The following is a 22,260-nucleotide window of genomic DNA, read 5'->3' as shown; positions in this document are numbered from 1 at the left end:
ACTGAACCAATTCGATTGATGACGGCAAACGTTTCACTTATCGGATTGCGGGTGCAGGGGCAATGTTGAAACAGTTACAGAATACTTTCTTCCTGATCTAGCCAAACCCAGGAGTAATTAACGCTATATATAACTGTTAATCAACAGAGGGAGACCATGATTCTAATTTTGGTAAGTAGACGACTCGGTCTGTTAAATGGTCCGTACGCTTAGACGCTTCGCTACTGACAATGCTATAGCGTACTCCATCTTCAATGACATGCACAATTCACACGTATTTTGCCAGCCTATTTTGTCGTGTTGGTATGGATAGAGTGGAAAGTTTTGTCCCTTGCGTACTTCATTGAGTTACACGCCTCAACCTTGGGATCAATGATGCAAAGCTTCGAAAAAATTTTTCCCTCATACACGCGGACCTCCCACAAATCTTGATCTCAAACGGTGTAATCGGTAAATATGTTTAGTTACTTTCAGAAAAGTGACCTTGCTACGTTATAGCAACGGAAGTTATTCAGATAAATTAGCAAACGATTTTTTTATAATACATAAACGCTACTTTCTGTTTCGCTACCTTTCATAGCTTGCCTAGGCTTATAGCGCTTAACGCCTAGTTACATGTTTTGATGCTTCTATTATATTACCATTTACCATTAACGATACCTTTAGCTAAGGCTGATATCTAAAGCCACTTCAGATACCTATAATCCACAGCTTACAGAACCTACAGGTGTACAGAAACTCATACCTCTAATGAAACGTCGATTGAAAAGTCTTTTTATTTTCTCACTAAGTGCATCTCAGAACCTTCAAAGAACGCTTGCCCAAAGAAGCAGACATTGCTCCGACGAATGAAAAATTTATCTTCAAACAAGCCTGGCCCTGAAGAGCTAAAAACTTATCCACTGGGAACAAAACATCAAACTTCTGATAAGCGATTAAGCTTTCAGAGAATACCCTTCTACTCAGTGTCATAGCTTGCTTCCGCATGTGCTTGGAGAAACATGGGCATAATCCATGCTAGGAGGCACACAAGAAGATCGTCGTTAAAAAAACTCTCGATAAGTAAATGATAAAGCGTGATATTTTGAAACCAAAGCGGGTTGACCTATCGCATAAGAAACGTACATTGCCTGCTAGGGGTATAGATAATATGCATCAGTAATATTACACGATTCAAGATAGAGAGTGGGAGCTCTGTGTCGTTATATTCCAAAAGTTATTTCGGTAGTGCCAACCAGCAAGACATTTTATTGATAAGGGACATATCATGTCATGTAATATTGCCGGGTAATGTAAGCATGTAATATAGAAGCGAGGAATACGATTGTTTCTTCGCTGCGTCCGTTCTTCGTAACCTTACCCTTAAACGTTCTAACGCATCGGAAGTTATGTCAGCTGGTTTTTGAAGATACATCTTGCGTGCAACACGTGCAATGGTCGTATTAAACTTGCATGCAGTGACGTACGCGACGGTAATGCGTGAACACAAAAACACGGTGACATAGCGAGCCTGCCAATCGATCGATTAAGGTCACTCCCGTTGATTGGACTGGAAATTGTTTGGGTCGCAACCGGCTTAGCGCGTCGTTTGCCCAAGCTGACAACAAACCAAGATAAGATAATTAGTTCCAAGGCTTTCGACGGGTAAGCTTAAAAATTGTCTCGTATCTAATCATTATTTTTTAACGAGGGGATGATGTGTAAATTTCGCATAGGGATATGAGACCTCATTTTTAAGTATCTGATTTTATTATTTTCCGTTAAATTCACCTTCTCGTTTGTATCTGGTCCACCGATGCTCACTTTGAGTGTCCCTTACTGTCGTAGCCGCGCAACGCATTAACTGCACAATTTAACCGATCCGAATCATGTTTTGACGCATATTGTATAGACTAGTAGGGCATAACCTTTTTTTTCTTGAATTAAGAAGCCTTATATCCCCATACTATTTTTTTAAGCTATCAAACACGTATAAATCAAGACTATATCATTTTACTCTGTGTGTCGCAAAGGCGTCACAACAGTTTCAAGCTATTTGTGCTATTACTGCTTACGAACGCTCCCAATGTCCGAATGTCAGATTGAATGAACAATTCGAATTTGTGTAACAAATGTATGGCATACACATTTTCCTTTTTTTGAACAGCGCTAAGCAGCAGGATCTGTGTAAGCAACAATTTTATTATTGGTTATTGGCCTTAATTAGTCTTACTCTATGGTTGATTACACTTTACGACTTTCGCTTGTTCTAACCCGCATCTTTATACAAACGTATTGAACTCAAAGAAAACAGTAGACGTCAGGTAGTGGCCTGAGTGTATGCTTGATATTTCGAAAACTCTATGTGATACAGACCGCTCAGCTCATAAATCAATCATGTAGATATGCTTAGAAGGAATTTGACCTCCTGTGGTCCCCGGTTCGAAATAAAGGCCCGCCGTGTCAAGAACGTTCCGCTCAGTTATCACTAGACCGTGAGGGAAGTGTAAACGGGTTATTGCGATTTGTCGTATATAGTTTCTAGAGATCTTGGTTCGTAAAGCTTTCTTTTACTCTAGCTTTTTATTGGGTAAACCCCAATAGATAGGTTGGTATAAGCTGATATAAGTTGGTTATAAAGGTGAAGGCAAGAAATTAATTTTCAACGACAACCAAGGAAGTGAATTCTTGAGCTTGTTAGGAGTTAGGGATATGTTTTCATTTAGTCCCGTTTCGTTTTTTTGTTTGTTGAAGTTGGAAAAAGAATTCGGAAGAGGAGATAAGAACGCATGGTATCGTTTGTCGTCGTTGGATATTTTATCCATAACTGTACCGTGTTTATTTCGCATAAACTATTGTAAATTGCATGAAATGAGCAATTTTAAATGTGGCCTTGACGCTGACACCTTATAAAGGGGTGTATGTTGTTACAGCATGCACTTGTACTCGGACTCGAGTTGTGGTGGAACTGAAAAAGCTTCCAGGTCCAGATTAAATTCGACTGTATTTTTGTCCAAGATTTTTTTTACCTAAACATTAAGATTACGGATTTTGCCCCTGATGAATTACCTTTGCTGCCCCGCCCCCCTTTTGCACTACGCTAATTTATAGTACTGTGGAACTCTTACCAGAAAACCGTAGTCGCTCAAACCTGGCTTTGAGATTAATTCATGGTCTATCTGTAAGAATCAAACTTAATTGTTGCACGTTTCGGTGTTAAGTCAAGCTATAATTTTAAGAGAGAACGAAATCCAATCTCTGTTAATACGATATTACTAATTCTCTTATTCTGATGATAGCAGTTTGGAATTAGAGTATTTTTTGAAAACATTCATTCTTCTGGTGCGGTACTTAAAGAGCGAGATCTTCCAAAGTTTCTGGAACCGAACTATAATGAGGACTGCACTTCACTGGGTATAGAGCCTAGTTTCCTAGATCAACTTCAATGGCAGACGAAGACGTCGAGTTTTACGAAATGATATTGTTTGTTAGCAATTTTGTGTTTAGACGAAATGATTTCCCAAAATACGTTCGAGGTCCATATTTAAATTGTGATAAAAAAACATATTTAAGATTGCTAATTAATAGCTGTTCCCGTTCGCAATTAGGAAAGATTGCTTATGTAAGGCTCGTAGATTGGAAAGCATTATAACAGCAAAATTTAGCAGTAAAATTTGCAAATTTAATCGACTGTATAAAGCCTAGAACGACCAAACCTAAAGGAAAACCCTAACAGATTATCATGTTTAATACACTTACTTCAATGGCCTGATTTTGTCTTTGATAAACACCAGTGTCTCCCTACATTTATTCTAGTGGCTGGAGCTTGTTTATGCAATTTGACTGTTCTACAATATGTTGGAAGGATATTTTTTACTTGGTAAGTTGGCCGCTAAAATGACTTTTTGCCATTTCTGTGTATTACTAATCTTTGCAATTTTTTCATTGTTTTTTTAATACGGATAAGAGTAGCACTTTTATCCACGACTGGGACCACTAGGAAGCGTCTGCGCTAATTGGACAGAGCGTCGGATATAGCCCCACATAACGTAAACTGATTCACTTTTCATCGCTGGCGTTTAATTGCTTTATACCGTTAGAAAACTTTTTCGTAGCTCTGCGAGCCATATTTCCATTGAGACTACGGCACTCTATTTCGGGTTGTGATAAACTGTCCCGAGGCGGCAAGCTGCATTTTCGGCGATTCGAAGTCAAAAAGCTGCCGAATCCACACGGATATGTTGTTTTCGAATAAAAATTGAGGCTTTCTAATTGAAAGTACAAAGATAGCGTGCTAAGCCTAGCGATAGTATTTTTTGACCTAAAGGATGCGGCCGACTCGATCTTCTGAGTCAGACGAGAATTTCCGAGATCCACCTTTAAGGAAAAACGATTGTGAGTCAAGTCATTATCCCTTAGTCTTAGACGCTAAACTTTACGCGGAGCGTGTATATCACAGGCTGCTTCCCTTGTAACTTAAGTACACAGGTACAAAATCGATGTTAGGAGTTTTCTTTCTTATTTTTTAGCTGATATACGTAGTCAAACGGCAGCAATAAACAGAAACGATTTATTGGCAAGGTAATCTATATCACCGCGGTATAGTACAAAAGCCGATACGATCGACATATTCCGTTACTAGAGAATAACATTTTTTTTATAAAGTAACACAAGTTGCTAGCGCGGCCGTCGATGAACTACCTCTAACAGCGGATCATTTCTATTATCTAGATGAATTAAAGAGCGGGATGGCTGTCTGTTCTCATCAAGACACTGACTGATTGCATAGAAACCAAAATCATCATCTGTGCGTATCGAGAAAAGCTTATGCGGTGAACGGATTAAAGATGGAAAGACGACCACATTATTGAATACGGTAGGACTTGCGTAAAGTTTCGACAACTAGCGCAATATACACTGTCCTACCGACGTAAATGCGTGTTTAGATTTTGAAGTGCTAAACGTGATTCTTATCTTGGCCTACAGCTTCGTGACATATACTAGTTTTAAAACAAGTTGAGGAATATTTCTGCTCAGTTTATTTTAATGAGTATCGAAAGAGAGCTACCTGCTCATATTCGCTTCTCGATTGGGCATGATATTTTTAGTGGGCCGGTTTAAATGTCCATTTTCCTACCTGAATCCATATTCTCAACTCTTGATGGGCCTTCCAATCACATGTTCACAGAAAAGTGATTAATTGAACTTGTAAAACGGGTGTGCTTTTTGTAGCATACTGGTGTATGATAAAATGACGATGAGTCTGTACGTGTGCCCCTACAATCGTAAGTGTGGCTAAACTTTTGTTACCACGACATTAATGTTTTCACGTTCTTTCTTCGCAGAATATTTTTTCGTATGGAGCAGCAACTTTTCTCGATTTTCAAGCGGAAAGGGGCCCCAAAAGTTCTTGTTTTAAAAAACTCTTTTTCCGCCCGCTTCTAGCAGCTTGGTTCATCCAGAGAAATTACACACGAATTGACCGTAAATATACTACAAGTATTTAATAATAGTAGTAATTGTTACACATATAATTTAACAAGTCATTTGGGTGTGTAATTTCGTGGCATCTATTATGAAAAAAGTCAATCAACAGCTTAAAAATAGGCGGCCTCGTTGACTAGGCACATTTGAACCCTACGAATGGATTATTTGGGAAAATAACTTCGAGCGTCTTAGACAAAACGAGGCAAAATTAGTAAGTTACTTCTGATTAAACGTTTGGGCATATTAAGGTGTTTTATAGGTGTGAGCATAATCAAGTAGATCAGGCTCTCTAATAATAAGTCCACGATGTCCTTGTAAATATCATAATGACTGCATAATAGCCCAGGATCAATTTACCTATAACGATCATTGGATTGTTTATAGGCACGGCTAGTATCATTTTGCGTCCCGTTAGGCACTAAACTTACACTATGTGGCCTTTTCTCAGAAGCCTTTTAGACCCGGCGAAAAATAGCATAAGCAATATTAAGTTTTGGTAAACTTCTCCCACTAACGACTGAGACCTAACTTGTTACAAAAATGCCACCATAGTCCGAAGACCCTATATGCCAGAAACTACGCAAGAGATGTATAATAGAATAAAATAGTCGGTAAACTGTTTCTAAAACTAATCCTTCTCTCCTTTTTCTCGTTCGTATAAACAGCTTGGTATAAAATATTCATAAGCGAAAGACATAATTATTCAAAAACCCAACCGATTACGATACTATGCGTGTCTACCTCAGAAGCGGTTGCTGCAGGCTAAGACATGATTGTATAGCTCACAGGGCGAAGGCCAGCTAACTGCCACGTTAGAACCCTTGCAGCGTTCGGTCTACTGCCCGTTGTATCGTAACGAAGACCGATATTCGTGTGTATACATAGAGCTCAATCTGTTGGTGTACAGGAAGTAAAAAGGAAGTTGCGAGGGGATCTGCGCGTCGAGATGAGGGCCGTTACCCGTTAGACATTAAAGCACTGCCAGAAATTGATTGAAAGCGTTGACTAATGTTGTTCCAGCCAAAAGGCTCAGTAGCAAACGCGAATCGAATGACTAAAATAAAAGCTAAGCCTACCGGCACATTCGTTCACAGACAATGTTAGGTCCACATAAATTGTATACTCTGGACAACGCCAGCTGTAAGAACTGATGTGGTTCCTTGTAGCTTTTACTTTTACCTAGTTTAGATACAGGTGGACGTGTGTGGTTCCTTCAAAAACTAGTTAGATCATCATACCTAACTGTTTCTCCTGTTAAGTACATCGTAGTACTAATAGTAGCTATGCTCGCCGAAAGGGTTTGTTTATGAGGTGAGCTCTTCATTCTAATTTTGGCCTTTATATAAATAAACTTTTGCGTGATAGGCTCACTACACGTCCGGCTAGTAGCTGCACGCTTTATGAGACTTATCGATGACGTTTTTAACATTAACGTGAGCAAAAAACGGGACATTAAAATTTGAAAACAAATGAGTTTATTCAGATGCGGATGTAGGGTAGGTCAGCAACGCGCTCTACAAAGAAAGTTCTCTGTTCAGCAGACTGAAGAGCAAGATAGATACACGAAAGACTGGCACGCCGAAAATGCAGTCATGCAGAAAAATCAAGCTTGAAAAACATGTAGAAAATAAAGTTTAATTTATGCAATTGCAGATTTGAGTAGTTTACTTGCGATCTCGTTTTGACTACTTTTGTCTCCACAGCAGACCTCGGAATCAGACTTAGACTTGTTCGTATAGAAGGACTAGGAGACTAGGATGTGAACCTATGATGTAAGAAGTTTATGCCCATTTACGCATTTTTCACAACCCAATTAGGGTTTGCGGCTTTAAAAATCGAAATTAACCGAGCTTACCTAATATCTGAACTGATCGTGTGTTTGAATCTCCCAACAAACCGCGCCTGAGTAAATCCTTATAGTTGTATATCACAAGGCACTTTAAAGACGCGCCAACCAAGCTCAGTGATTCTGATTTGTTTCAGGGGAGTGCGCAGCTTAGAAAAGGACATGATCCATGACCCGTGCATGAAGCCTTTGGGACTAGGCTAATATAGAATATAGTCATCGAAGAATATAAATATGCATATAAGAAGTGAAAATAGACCATGTAAAGTAGATGCGAACCCAAGAATGCGTAGAGTCCTGTGTCAATTTCAGGAGGTGCAAAGATTTCGTTCTCATCTTATGACCCGTATATACTAAAAGCAACCTTCAACTGCACAACCTGAAAGTTCATATGATTATATAAGAGATCATAAAAGCTATGCTACGTTAGCCGCTGACTTGGAGTGAGTATGATACATGACAGTAAATTTTTGAGCGTACTATGACTCCGTTTGCGATTAAAATTAGCTTTGTGTACTTACCGCAAGACTGACATCTCTGTGACCTACATCCCATTTATGTCCGGCTTAGCTTTTGTGAAGACGAAAACCGCTTCTGTTATTGTTGCCAGTTTTTTTTTTTCTCTACCGTCGATAACAGCATCTGATGAACAACTCTGTTATTTTAGCAAATTCCCTGTATGCTGCACAGCTCCTTCGTTATTGTTGTCAATATCTTCCGGCGCTCTCGTACTCGTTCTGCCTATCGAATGCAGCCGGATATTGTCGCGTTACATTTGCCCGTCATAAATACACACGCTACACTTGTCATATCGTGTTAGCCTTCAATAGGATGTACATAACTAACCGAGGTACGTGAGGTTACTGACAACAAGCTTACTACGTGAACGCACTTCCAAGCTATTTAGATGTGAAAAATTCTCTGCATGTTTCAGTTGACTTACCAGCAAATCGTACCTTTCCTATGATAAAGCACGTATCGTGGCTACAAATAAGCAGATCCTACACAGCGTTTGTAGGCTGAACGCGTGCCAATCAGACTTGGAAACGTTGCGGATTAAGGAGGCCAATGTACACTCACACATATCAGCTACTGCACATGAAGGTACATAATAATACTAATTTCATTTGTTAAGTACCAGGCTGACCAGCCGTGTATGTTCCCAGATTGACATTCTGTATTTGTATAATGGTAAGATGCAAGTTAAATTAACATTTCGAGAAAAAAGTTATGCATGCGCAATGTTTCATCGACTTATCCAGTCGGAACGGCCACATTACATTACAGTGCGGTCTGTCGGTTCAACAATTAGCGGACTCGGTGCTCGATTGAAATCCTTTAGGTAAGTAAAGCATTGTTCAATACAGAATAACCAAAAGACCTTAATGCGGTTGAGAACGATGGATTTGCTTGTTTGTTTCATTTTTTTTTTGTTCATATGTTTTTGTAGACTTAATCGGCTAAAGTTTAAAAAGATCGGCAATCAAACAAAGCTAAGTATCGAGAAAGAACAATAATATGTATATATATATATATACACTCAACTATCAGCCCAATACCGCGCCAAATTTTGGTATTTTCAAGTGTTCTTCGCTTCAAGCTATTTCGCTTATATAGCCCTGTACATAACAATATATGGCAAGACGTATTGGCAATACGTTTGCAAATAGTTTTCGATTTCGGTGGTCCAATAGCTATTCTAGTAGCTACTAAACAAAATGCAGCACATGGTTGCCTCTAGGACAGTTAGCAAAACTGCTCATATCGACCTCTTTCTGAATGGCTCAATAAATAGCTTATTACTAGCTTGGTCCAGAAAAGAGCCTATTGCCTGCGACGTATCAGGCTAATGAATAATGTTGACATTGTGTCGCTTTGATTGTGTTTATTACGATGCCTTCCTCGGCATCGAGCGCCTACCAACAGGGGGGAAAAAACCCCTCGCACAAAGGTCAGTCTCTTATTGCGTTCAGATTTGTTACAGCTGAAGTCGGCCATATACACAAAATTATTTTTTGAGACACTGATTAAAAATGCGTATATATACTATGTCGATTCGTCTGATAAGGCTCCGAAAGCCATTTGATACTTTTGCAGAAACCTCAAGTGCTAGGGCTTCATGACCATGACAAGTATCTATCGACGGCATGAAAATTTGTGACTTCGGATGTTTACCTTCAGCAACTAAAGAACGGCTTTCATTCTTCATAGGCTTCGAGACACTGTAGTGAAGTTGATACAGGCTGAACTGTTGTTACGCTACGGCAGAGAGAAGTAACGATCTAGAATAATGCTCGTCAACACGGTCGGCTTTTATTTAATTTATAGATTACTCGAAATCGATGTATTTTCTCTATTACACTGCAATGCAGTGAATTATTACGCCTAACCCTTTTATAGTTTAGCCCATGAAGCTATGGATACTCTACATTATTTTTAATGCTACTAACAAAGGAACATTTGGTTTGTAAGTACTATACTCGACTGCCTGTTAAATAAATGAGCGGTCTCTCATATTTTGGACGTGTACTATCGCTGTGAATAGCATACCATTTTCTCTTCGTAGAATTCCGTTTTGGGCCTTAAAACGTAACAGATATTGACATATTGGTATTATACATGATTTACGAACTCAGGCTCAATTTCGTTCAGGCATCGCCTACTGTTAGAAATGTGCCGGTAACTTGGTGCTAGGGACAATTGACATTGAGACCTGCCATAGTTTTTCCACACATACAATTGCCCAATACTTTCCAGTCTCAAAAAAAGAATCCTAAATGCTAAATAAATGAGAAAACATAATAGTTTTCTGTGGTAAAAAAATATTTTTTCCGATGGATCTGCACAAAAACGCTCGAAACACTTTGCAAAAATAAATTACAATTTAAAAAATATTGAATATTAGCTAGTTAGGTGTAGTTTAGTTGAATCTGAACATCTAGCTACTCTAACAATTTTTTGAAATTATATAGCTCTTATGTAGCTATACACACTTGCGTAGGACGTGCAATGTTAAGCCAGGATGAATACCTATAAAGCATAGCCCTTGCATTATAGAATATAGAAGAAGACATATGAAACTAATAAATGAAATAAAATCGAACGGCTCAATATGTAGCATTATTATACTTTGCTATTGATTTGTATGCTTGTGTTTTTTTTTTTGTAGAATAAGAAAGTTTTCAAAGTGTCTACCGCGATTGGCATGTAACAACCCACCATTGAACTTCTTATGAATATATTTAATGTCTACTTGGTGCTGCTTAGCTGTTACTATGACAGTTGCACGACGTCTGTTGTTGAAAGGTCGTCATATTTTAGCGTTTGTTCCCTTAGAAGAAACAAAACAAGCTGGATTGGGACCCGGCGACCTTGAACGAAAAGGTAAAGATTTCGATGACAAAAGTCGACCATTAGGCCTATACACATCTTAACCCCAAAACGTATAATCGATTCAATTTGTATGTGTTTAAAGAAACACGTACAAATAGGATGCACGCACATACAACGCCTAACGGTATTGTGCCGGTCGTAGAGGCGCAAAAAGTTCAGGTATGTGTAAAAATTAACTATCTCTCATAGACGTACGATTTAGACTTTTAAGAACATGTGTGCTAGGAATTAAATATGTATAACATTTGGGATACGTAGTAGTCCCCATGTCAGCCACACTGACCCAAAATCTGACGGTTGTTACCTGTAGCTTACTGCAACAGATACTAAAGTTGTTTTCAAATTTGTGGATACCTGGAAGTAATTTACTTCGGTGTCGCGCACAGTGGCGATAGGTTACGAAGGGTAGGCAACTTTGTTTCATTTTTCCTCATTTTCAGATATATTTCAATTAGAGAGAGATCGTTTCTGTTTATAGTTCTAAATCATATCATAGTTTTTTTCAGCACAGATTTCGGTAACGGAAGCCGTATCAAAAAATCGTATTAGCCAGTGAAGCTGGCTGGGATAAAAAGCGTCCAAAAGATGACCCAGTGTAAAAAGCCTTGGTGGTGCCTACATAGTCGGCACAAATACTTTTGTTAAAAGTTGAGCACTGTAACTTGATTAGTTCGCAAAGCTAACACCTTAGCTCTAATACTTCAGTCAAAAATCAACTTGAATTTCGTGACGCGATGGGAATGTAAGCGTTTCATATAAAAATAACATTAAAGGACTGCCGGCAGCCGTAGACAAATATCTTACTTATGTATGCTTCTTTTGATTACTATGGATCATATGCATAATCTTCAGTGGCAATTTTATGTGTTATTTCTTTACGACGGAATAGCTAATTAATGGCACATATTGTGTAACCACTCGTTTCTTAGCAAAAAATTATATCGATACCATGCTTCTGCGATTATGATCACATATTATGATGTTTCGTATTTACTATGTATAATTTATTTAACAATAAGTATATGTTATTATTTTATTTCCTGTATAAGTAAGATCAAGAAAAAGCATATCATGGCTTTGTTTCTTACTTGGAGTTTTTCGACAAATCAGCGTGAAGCTCTGTACGATAGTTTTAGGAGAATTACAAATATCCTGTTTATTTATTATTATTGTTATATAAATAATTATCATTTATTAGCGCGGTCATTAGAAATATTTGGTATGTGCATGCTATCAAAAAGGATTAGAGCTATGCTAGCATTTTACTAAACGGTTTTGATAATTAACTTGCAGTATTATTTTATAAAACATACATTTCGCATAACATCATTTTTTTTTATATACATTATATGTTATATATTGTTAGTGTGGTGTTCGTTGCCTGCCAAAAATACTGTATAGTTATTCAGCAATAGTTTTAATCATTTGTTCTATTACATGACTAAATAATGATATTTTATCCATGATCCGTTGCACGACTTGCCTCTCAATGACGCATAATATCGACGCCGTAGCTAAAACAAACGCGCTATATAATAAAGGGTAACGATACTTTAGGCCAACAGTCATATTGTCTAAGATAGTAAAAGTAAATTATACATCTTCGAAGATCCAGGTGATATTGCTACAGTTCCGTATGTGCAATAGAGATCTGTTTTTTCTTCTTTTTTTATAACTGTAGATAGGACATATTTTGACCAGTTAGTGTTTTGCCGGTGTCAACTCTGGTGACGATAAGACTGTGCACAGCGAGAGATTTCTAGCTTAGCTTGTACGATCATCTGGACGTGATCAGCACGATCAACATTTCGACAATTCCTTCGGTGCGCTGACTAGTTCCTCTATGATTCCTGTGACTTTTTCAAGAAAACCGCTTGGGACCACTGTTCAGTGGTAAAAAGCTGCGTTTACGAACGCTGCCTCGAGAGTTTATTGTGTGGTAAGAACATCTATATACATGTATATTTTCATCTTGGGTTATGTCATTAAAGGCCAGCTAAGAAATGGCGCCAGCCCAAACTTTAGCCAACTGGGCGCCTTAAGTTACTCATGATCAAATATATATCTGTGTATAGCTGCACATAATTATGTGTCATTTAAACCTATGTGCATGATCAAATATATAAAATACTATCTATTCATTTATATTGTGACAGTGATTGATCAAGTAGAATTGCTTGTATCAAGCGAAGACCGAAGGTCGTGATGCGGTCGCTGTCATATTTACCATCACATTTACCATGCATGTAATTTAGAGAGGCAGATATTAATGATGTTGTGTGGAAGTTTGGCGCTGCTGGCTGAACCTGTCGAAAGCCCTCACGCTTTTCCTGCCCGATCAATAAACATTGCAAAATGATTAACTGTTATCTTCACGATACTAACACCTAAAACGGCCAGACTTCTGGAAAAAGATTGAAGTAGCTAATTTAGAGTAAAGCAGAAAGCTCTACTGAGGTCACATAGCGAATTCATAGCATGAAGCTGACTGGTCACAGAAAAAATGCGACCGTGGACATTTTCCACTGTGTATCGTAAACATAATGTTGTACTAGAAATTCGAAGCAAATCGTACTAAGGTTCGTACGAACAAATCGTACGAAAAATTAATAAATAAATTAATAAAATAATCGCGTATATATTATCTCTACCTATTTCGATTTCAGTACCTTCATTTTGTGGTTAATTACTATAAAGCGAACCGCCCCTTTTTAAGCCTAGCATCTTTCAATAGGACAACCAATTCTGTGTACAAGCGAAAATGCTTATAGAGTTCGTCACACTTTCCCACTGAGATACGCAAGAAAACGAGACGGCTGCGGTCATCAAATACGGTGATCATCCTGTATTTCCGAATTGACTTGGTAAACCTCATTGTCGAAGTAGGAAAGATGTAGTGCAGCTTACTTATATGCTTTTTAGTATACTAGATTTCAGACGATCAATTCACCGCCATATTGGCAACGTACTACATAAAAGCGGTTTCAATTTACTTTTGACATTTATTTTTTATATAATCCAAGCGGCGCATAATATAAGGGGAAATATCATCATATCGATCCTTCCGAAGTTTCGCAACGCAGCCAGAGCTATATATATATATATATATAGTTTTGAAAGGTTTTAGCCCCTTCAAAAAAATCCTTATTTAAATAAGCCGACATTTTCAATGAAACCGTAATGATTTAGGTACAAATATTAACGATTTAAAAGTTACTTGTTCCATTTTTGTTTGCAGGTGGGATGGGTCTCGCTAATCTCACGTTTTTGCCAACCTAATATTCAGTTTCCTACAAATTCATTTTCCTTGCAGAGCTTGCCCTTACGGCTCGTTCCTTGTGGGGCGTCGTTGGTAAGGATACTCGTTACTGTTCGCTGGAAATTTTTTTTTACCATTCACTTGGCTTGACAACGTTTCAGCTGTCATCAATGTCTTTCAACTCTCTTTTCGCCTTTTATATTTATGTATAATTTCATTTCTGTGGAACTATTTTACCTGTTCTTTGTATTCAAAACTAACCTTTTCTCAGTTTAGATAATTGGCTTAAGATTTTTCTATAGTTTTAAGCACACATATATTTTTTGGGCTCGCATTATCTCAAGATATCTGTACGTTAAACTCGGTTGTAGTGTGATCATATGAGAATTATTAGCAATCTGGCTAACATTCAGAACCGTCGTTGTGAAGATCATCGGGGACAAATTATTGATCTATGAATGACGTCCTATCGAAGCATCGTGTTACCACACACATCCTAAGTACGTGCGGATAATAGCCAGCTTGACAAGGCCGAAATCTCGCTATGCTATGGAGGGCGTGTCCTTGTCTTCCGACTCGCTATTGGCATGTAGCTATCGATGAGCCACTATAGGTTTTTTGTGTAGCATAGCACTAGGATTTGTGTGACCATCAAAAGCTGTCAAGGTCGCCAAGGGGCGGACATTTGCTCTACTGCGAGACTCAGCGAACCCCCCGCAGCGTTAACTGGGACACTTTGTTAACAGCTGGCTAACACGGTGTCGTCGGCTCTTTTTTTGCGAATTTTTTAGCCTGAAGCGATTCGAATTTTATAAGCAATTCTAAAACGGGAGGGAAAGAGCGTGGATTTCAAGCATGCAGGGTGAGGCAATGTCAACAGCATGTCTAAAATTTCCTGCCGAAAAGATTTCAGCAACTTAATCATTGCAGCTGCGGTAAATAGCTGAGATAGGAACGTTTACTGATGCCGAGCCAATACTCGAATGGATACATTCGTATGAAAAAGCAAAAGCGAAAACGCTACTCTATATTATGGCTACGCCCTAAATAATGAAATAAGAGAGAAAAAAATGATCTGATTAATAGCTAATATCCTTCCCGAACTGGCCGTTTTGAATCCTAATGAATGAATGTCATAATAATCATGACAGCATTCGGTATAAGTTAAACAAGCCGGTCTGATTCTGTGGACACTACCAATGGAACAAGATTCAAAAGTGTTAGAAAATTAACAATATGCTGGCCAAGATGGCCTAGCCATTCGTTTAAAAACAAAGTGTATACATAGTTGTTATTAGTTACAACCTGCATTCTTATTCACACGTAATTTGTATTTAATTCGAATATAAAATACTGGAAAAGTGTAACTTGTTATCCTACCGTAGGTGTTCCAAACGATTACCGTTATAGCTAATACACTGCTGACAACAGCAAAGACTGCGAGTTGCGAAAAAATTTTTCAGTGCAGTCGGTTTTTTGGCGTAGACTTTTCCTCTAACGTATTCCTGCAAGGAGAAGTCCATTAGCAAAAGATCGAAGGAACAAGCGGGATATTCTATAAAACCGCCTCGTCCAATCCAGCCGTCAGAGGAGACTCTCACCAAAACATGTCTTTCTATCCTGAGCGCAGGTGTTCCGTCCTGAGGAACTTGAATTTCACCATTTTTACCAAGCGTAAGAATGCATAATAAAACAAATTCCTGCAGTAAACTTAAAATATTGGCATCGGCTATTGCAAAAAATGGGGGTGCTTATGTAGCAACCGATAGCTGCCATGTTTTTGGGTAAGTTATTTGCCATAAATTGATTTACCGTACTCTAAAGAGGCTGATTACAAACAAAATCCTGGTAAAAATCGAGATTGATATTGAAAATCTGAGTGCAAGCTAAGCTGCAATTTTACACATGTATGAGCTTCTAGTACATGCCATAGAGGCTGGTGACCGACCCACTTTCAATCAATAAAGTAGAATAGCGTTACTTAAAGACTTGTGGGCGTTATCACATAGTTGCTATGCGTTATCTAAAACTCATAATTATAGCACTATGTATCTCATTATTACGCGAATGGTGAGATTTACATAAGAGTAAAGAGGCCGATCTTATTGACCTCCTTAACACTATACATTAGCATAAATCAATAGAACTCATGCAAAGGAACTGGCCGATGGCAAAGTGCCCCAAGCGGTTAAGGGTATTAAACTTAAATAACAAAATGATGAATGAGGCTTAAAAAATTTTGTTTGTGACTGGATGCTATCAGGCAGGATTGTGGGTATAATATGATTATGTAGGACACAGTTTATTTGCAGGTTCTACCAGGAGATTGCATGCATTAAAATCAATAAAGAGACTTTCGTCAATAAGTAGGCAGAACGAATAAGTAACATCGGCGAAATAACCGAACATAGCGCGGTAAGAAAATATTTATAGGGCTGCTGATGACAAATCTGCCTGAACCCATATCGCAACCTATCAGTGATATAGGCAATATTCCATTAGGTATCTAAAAGTCTTCGAAGTTTCTGTTGTGCGCTCTGCGGGCGCTCACTGTTTTTCCTTGTGTTAATTTCCACCTTTTGCATATATGCATTGAGGTAGTTGAGCGTAAGACAGTAGATTTGTTGCATTGGTTGGTTCCAAATGACCGGTGCAGGTGATGCTTTCATTGTCACATTACTAGGTTAAATAGATTTGTATTTCAACATTTTGTACTGTCTTAAATAAACAGAGATTTTCATTTAACTTAAGGTGTAATAAATAAAAAGTCAATCAAAGAACCTTCTATAAAAAAAAATATGACATTCTTTTAAACGGGCAGTAATGTTCTTTCAATGCTAAATCCTTTTAAAACCTTTATTAGTAAGTGTTTCTGCACTTCAAAATCCGACGGCAACAGTCACTTAAGTCCTTGCCTCACTTGGTTAATCATAGGAGGATCGGGTGGTGACAAATCAGTTAAGGGAAAACCGTTAGGCTAAGCAGCTACAAACGATCCCTCCTTACACCGGTACGCCAGATTGCGAAGCTAGCTGGTATACGCAAGTTCTGTCCGTTCAGTTCAAAAGTTTCGAATGAAGGCAAATGAAGTCATCATTAATCAATCATTAATTAATTAATGAAGTTAATCATTGTCATTCGTTATCGCCCAAGTGGCCTGTTAAGCCTAAAATGAAATTTCCTGATACTGAGTCCGATAACAAATTAATCTGCTTTGTAGGGAATCTGTCAGAGATCTTTTAATATGTGTTCGAAGTTAAACTGAAACGAAAGAACATCAAACATAATTCTCCATGCCATTTAGATTAGCCGTTTATGACTATTGCCATCGGGGTTTCGACAAAAGACCCACTGTTATCGAACTATAATGAACCGAGTGATTCGATTTTCATAAGCTGGCGTACCGCCAGAATGAGCTGTTTCCCTAGTCCAGGAAACTACAACTTCAAAGAACCAAGTTCCCTCATTACAACGACAATTTAGACTCAATAGCTATAGCAGTCTTTCGAGAGATTTTATTATTATGATGAGGTGTTCAATAGGGGAAAAGTGAGTAGTGTTGTCCTTTCATTATTGCGATGTCTAGTGTTTAACGACATTGAAATTCTACTTGATTGGAAGATGTGATGGACGTTACGATCGAGATGAGGGCATTCAAGTACGGGATTATAAAGTAATCGTGCGACCATCGAATATGATGGTTCTGTTTTTTAGGGAGACACCAATCACAGTTCTTATCGTGTATGCGAAAACAGCCTTGAAAAAAAACAGCTTCCCTTTAAAATGTTCCATTCAAGCCCTTCTTATTACAAGCTGTATGGTCTGTCTTACAGCATATTGTTAATAAACATAATTTTACATGATACATATTTACCGGTTTTACGTTACTGCTTCGTCATGCGCTCAATAATGCCTTCCGGTCTATTTGTTTCGTTGGGCTCGTTGAGTGGTATCAATCGTCTGAAAGTTCAACTTCCATATTAGCCTCCTTTGTCTTTTCGCAAACGCCACACGGAATATATCAGTCGCTTGCAGATAATAATAATGTTTAAGCAAATCTAGACTAGACAAAAAAAATATATGTATATATATAATCCTGAAAATCTCTCCTTGACGAAAGGACGCATTTACCGACATTGAAGCGGTTTTGTTCTTTCCGAGCCGCTTGATGTACAGGGACGTCGTCGGCAAGACTACCGCGTCGCGTTCAATGTCGAAGTACGCCGCTGACGCTTCTGTCCCGGGGATAGTCGAATAGCAGCGATATATCAACCTAAACATTGCCGCTAGCAGAAATAAGAACATATCTATTGGTATTGCGTTTCTCCGTTCATCCCAAGGAGGCTACAGACTCTTCAGGTCAGAGCTACCTGTCCCCGTGACAGCCTAATGGCTAATGTATTGACCCGCTATTATTAGGGACACGTTGTGGTCTAGACACGAACCCAAGCATAGATTTCGTTTCGTGCTGGAAGCCAGCCAACCGTTTAATGGAGTGCCTAACGGCGATATCGGACGTAAAAGTCGAAACGTATAGAGGTCAAATGAACGCAAGGTCTGAAGAGTCATGGTAATGAAATCTGACTGCTAGGTTATATGCTATTAATTACGTGCCAAATATAACAAATACATTCATATTTCACATACATATGCCGCAAATCGGATCATATATTCACAGCAAGCATTATCAAACTACAAGTGAAAACGTACTTTACCTACGGAAGTTAAATAACAACGTCACGTAAAATATCCACCATGACTTTCCGGTGTCAAACTAGGTCTGCACAGATGTTCGTGCTGGGCATTCCTAATTAACCTTACAACAACGACGTTTTATAGTTAGCTATCCAAAAATGAGTCGAAATGGGTTGTAGGCACAAACTGGTTAATAGCTGCTGCGTCGGAGGAGAACCAATAAAGTTAACACGATAATCCCTCTAGATATAACGTAATATCTTCGCTAGAGAAATCAGAGGTAACGCGATAATAAGGTGTGGGCAAAACTGCACCGCTTTACTTAGATGGACCATGTACAATGCATCAACTACTTCATTTCTGTTGAGAAATACGCCAAACTCAACGCGATGCCTCCACTCGATTAACCTTCAAAGAAAAACTTTCAAATCTTATTGAAGAAGTCCTTGTATATCTCTATCCCTACCACTAAACAATTTCCATGTTGTCGTTCTGTTTGAATATGGTACGGCAAGAAGCACTAGGCAGTTACCGGAAGCACCGATCCGCTCAACTTTCCGAGACAGGACCAACGCATTTTTCGTCAGGATCTCGTAGTATATTTCACTCGAATTTCTATGGCTCCAAATTAATAGATGCACCAAACACAAGTCAAGCATCGTCAAAAAAATAATGTTTCGCATAGCGGCACAATGACATACTATGAAATTTGCAAATGTTTGAATGAATTACGTAATCAGACTACGTTACTCAGGACTACTTGGAAGAAGTATTTCTTTTTATCTAAACAATATTACCAATACGCATGAAGCACACTTGCATAGTGTAGAACTTCCTATCCTTACTTTCATAGTGAGTTGAAGTAGCATTGTGTGAAATGCGCTGTTTTGCCGGATAAGCTCAGTGGTGCCTTTTGGTTTTGCGTCCTCAGACACGCTGTTCGGAGGTCAATACGAATAGTCAACAGTTAACTTAGTTAGGCCATGTTTTGATAGATGTACGAGCATCTATCAACTTTTTAACGGTGGCGTTTTTCGGAAAGCAAACGTACTTTATCATTATTAATAGATGCCCTGCGAACCACTACTGCGATTGGAAACAGAGACGTGTTCGGTAACGCATGAGAACCCTCGTTGTCTTTGAGGAAGGCTTAATCGATAGCAAGGGGCGTCCGTTTATGGGGCAGAATCTTTATCTGTCCTGCAGCTTTATTTGAACAACTGTGTGAATGTTAGCCTCTAAGCGTATTAGGCCAATAGAAAAAGTGCACAGTTATAGGTTTACTGTGTTGTATCGTTGGTAGAATTTAACAAAGTGATGGGCTTGTGAAACAGCGCTGCCACTGCGAAAAGTGCATCCGAAGTTCTGGGAAAGCCGTTCTGATAAGGAAGACTTGACAGAAAAAGACACGGTATTGTAAAGGATTGGTAAATCAAAATCTGCTTCGGTGAATGTAATCTTACTTTCGACGCGGGCAATCTATTTGACAGATCGCAGCGAGTGAGTGGTATGTTGGCGCTATTATAATGACGTATTAGATGACAGTGAAATCTAAAAGTCACAGGAGAAAAATAATTATAGTTATGCCTGGTAGTAGTTACCGCAGAATTCAGTAAAAACTATCTTGGGTGAGGACAGCATTCCCCAGAAAAACATTAAACCACTAAACCTCCATTAGCCGCGGTGCCTCCGGCAAAATTCGCGTGGAAATGACTTCATTCATTAAGATTTTCCCTATGAATGTATAGATCATAACGTTTTTAACACTGTCTAACTGTTATGAAACATAGGCGCCTAGCAATTAAGCCGAAGGAATTCGTTAGTTACAAAGTGTCACCTAAGCGGCGTTTTAGGTCTTGTTACGTATGTTGAGTTGTTACATAAATACATTCTGTTTATTCCTAACAGACTTTTTCCAAGTTTATATTATTTCTTTACTTTTATACACTATTGTATCGGCATGCCGGTGCCTCCTCCCCTCCCCTCTCCTCTCCTCTGTGGTATCCTCATAACTGCATTATGCTATTAATGGGATTTTACGTCCGATTCAGTTAGTTCGAGGAAATCCACCAAAACCCAAAATTAAGCCGGCGATTTGGGTTTGGGGGCACTCGGTGGGTCCTAGGCATTGGGAAATACTAACAAGAATGAGCCGATCAACAATTTTCTGGTTAGGGTCATGTCGCGTTGGGTGAACGAGACTATCCAACAGAAAAGGCCCGAAAGACGGGGCAAATTTATCTTAGGATAATGGCACGCTAGGCCGCATATGGTGAACGTTGCGCAAACCGCTTCGCAAGAGTTGCAAGGGCAGGGGGTGCGCTCGTATTCAACATACCCTCCAAATGTCACTCTTACAGATTATGATTTTATCAGTCACTTGAAAGGTGGGAGGGTCACAAAGCCTAACTAGACGAGTCCTTTAATACTAGACCAGGAAATTTACCAGGAAGGAATAATCCAATTTGTTGACAGACGAATAAAAGTGATGGCAAACGCATAATAAATTCATACATTATCAGACACTCTGTTACTTTTTTTGTTATATAACAGAAAAAAAAAAACCAAATTACTTATATTTCAACGTATTATAAACACTTCGCTTCTTTTTGACGCTTTCTAGATTCTCACTTTTACCAAAAATAAAGCCAGTGTGCTCAATGCTATTTTAAGCGTCCCTATAGTACATCTGACTCTGCAATACGACAGATTACACACAATACACATCCCATGTAAAGGTTTATGGCGCTATCTTTCTGTGTCTCTCTATACGTCTCGAATTTTGCGTTCGGTATTTTTTAGCCTACTCGGGTCTTTTTATATCTAGAACGGTGAATGACTGAATTCGCGAACATGCGTACACTGATTGTGTGATGGTCGTTCCTTATAGAGTTGTCAAGTGCGGCCTCACAAAGAGGTATACATAGTGGAAGGTTTAACGTATGACATTACATCCTAACTATTTAGTTACTTCAAGAACATATTATGGACAAGTGACAGGGTGGTCAATATAGACTTACCGTTGAACACAAACGCAAACAGCTCGAAGCTGGTCGACCCTGCATACCTGGGTTACCATTAGCTTCTGTGCGATTCGTCATTATAAACAAATTGTTGGTCATAGTAAGCGAGCCCAAACCTTTCTTTATCTCTCTCTTTTCTTATATATTTATACACATTTATGTTTACATATAATCGAATACCAAGGATACCCCCGAAGCCGTCTAAATAGCCAAAGATTCATTTTTACACTTTTACTTTGTTGTAATTGTAGAAAAGTCTACATAAGCCAAGCGTGCTATAGAAAAACGATCCTCCCCCACAGGAAAAAATTACTAACACATTAATAGTCCCGTCGTAGCAAAACACGTACCGAACTTTCATCAGGATTCTTATGCAGACAAAAGATGAGATAATGATAAAGTACTATAGGTTTCTAATTGGAAATGATTGATAATTTGTCTATATACGCATTTGATAGGTCCCGTGCGTACACACAGCTTTAGGAATATATATACATAATTTTCCGTATAGAATTGACAAAATCACGTGGCCGCACTGCTTCTAGCAAAAATATTCATGACTATACGGCCATTGTAAT

At 38.6% G+C, this 22,260-nt stretch overlaps 3 long non-coding RNA genes across 12 annotated transcripts; 1 reads left to right on the top strand and 2 right to left on the bottom strand.

Annotated features, from left to right (window-relative positions):
- Nucleotides 1-751: 751 nt before the first annotated feature.
- On the bottom strand, nucleotides 752-7,985 carry LOC147754362 (uncharacterized). The gene is made up of 2 exons (XR_015316955.1): nucleotides 7,834-7,985; nucleotides 752-1,597 (listed from the first exon to the last, which is right to left on the bottom strand). It is a non-coding gene; the product is annotated as an uncharacterized LOC147754362 (long non-coding RNA).
- Nucleotides 1,504-10,452, top strand: LOC111254891 (uncharacterized). Of its 9 annotated transcripts, none has more exons than XR_015316948.1 (8): nucleotides 1,504-1,644; nucleotides 4,711-4,855; nucleotides 5,325-7,238; nucleotides 7,450-7,755; nucleotides 7,980-8,162; nucleotides 8,247-8,416; nucleotides 8,600-8,654; nucleotides 9,410-10,452. It is a non-coding gene; the product is annotated as an uncharacterized LOC111254891 (long non-coding RNA). The 9 variants fall into 9 exon arrangements; XR_015316954.1 differs by lacking the exon at nucleotides 5,325-7,238 and adding an exon at nucleotides 3,796-3,859 and having other exon boundaries at nucleotides 1,507-1,644; XR_015316946.1 differs by lacking the exon at nucleotides 5,325-7,238.
- Nucleotides 10,453-11,870: 1,418 nt separating this feature from the next.
- On the bottom strand, nucleotides 11,871-21,749 carry LOC111254804 (uncharacterized). 2 transcript variants are annotated; one of them, XR_015316956.1, is made up of 4 exons: nucleotides 21,680-21,749; nucleotides 18,096-18,250; nucleotides 17,839-17,924; nucleotides 11,871-13,035 (listed from the first exon to the last, which is right to left on the bottom strand). It is a non-coding gene; the product is annotated as an uncharacterized LOC111254804 (long non-coding RNA). The 2 variants fall into 2 exon arrangements; XR_002675190.2 differs by lacking the exon at nucleotides 11,871-13,035 and adding an exon at nucleotides 16,726-17,012.
- Nucleotides 21,750-22,260: the final 511 nt, after the last annotated feature.

This window comes from Varroa destructor, unplaced genomic scaffold, assembly GCF_002443255.2.
Source record: "Varroa destructor unplaced genomic scaffold, Vdes_3.0 BEIS01000007.1, whole genome shotgun sequence".
Classification (NCBI taxonomy): domain Eukaryota; kingdom Metazoa; phylum Arthropoda; class Arachnida; order Mesostigmata; family Varroidae; genus Varroa; species Varroa destructor.
This window is presented reverse-complemented; position numbering and strand designations above follow the sequence as displayed.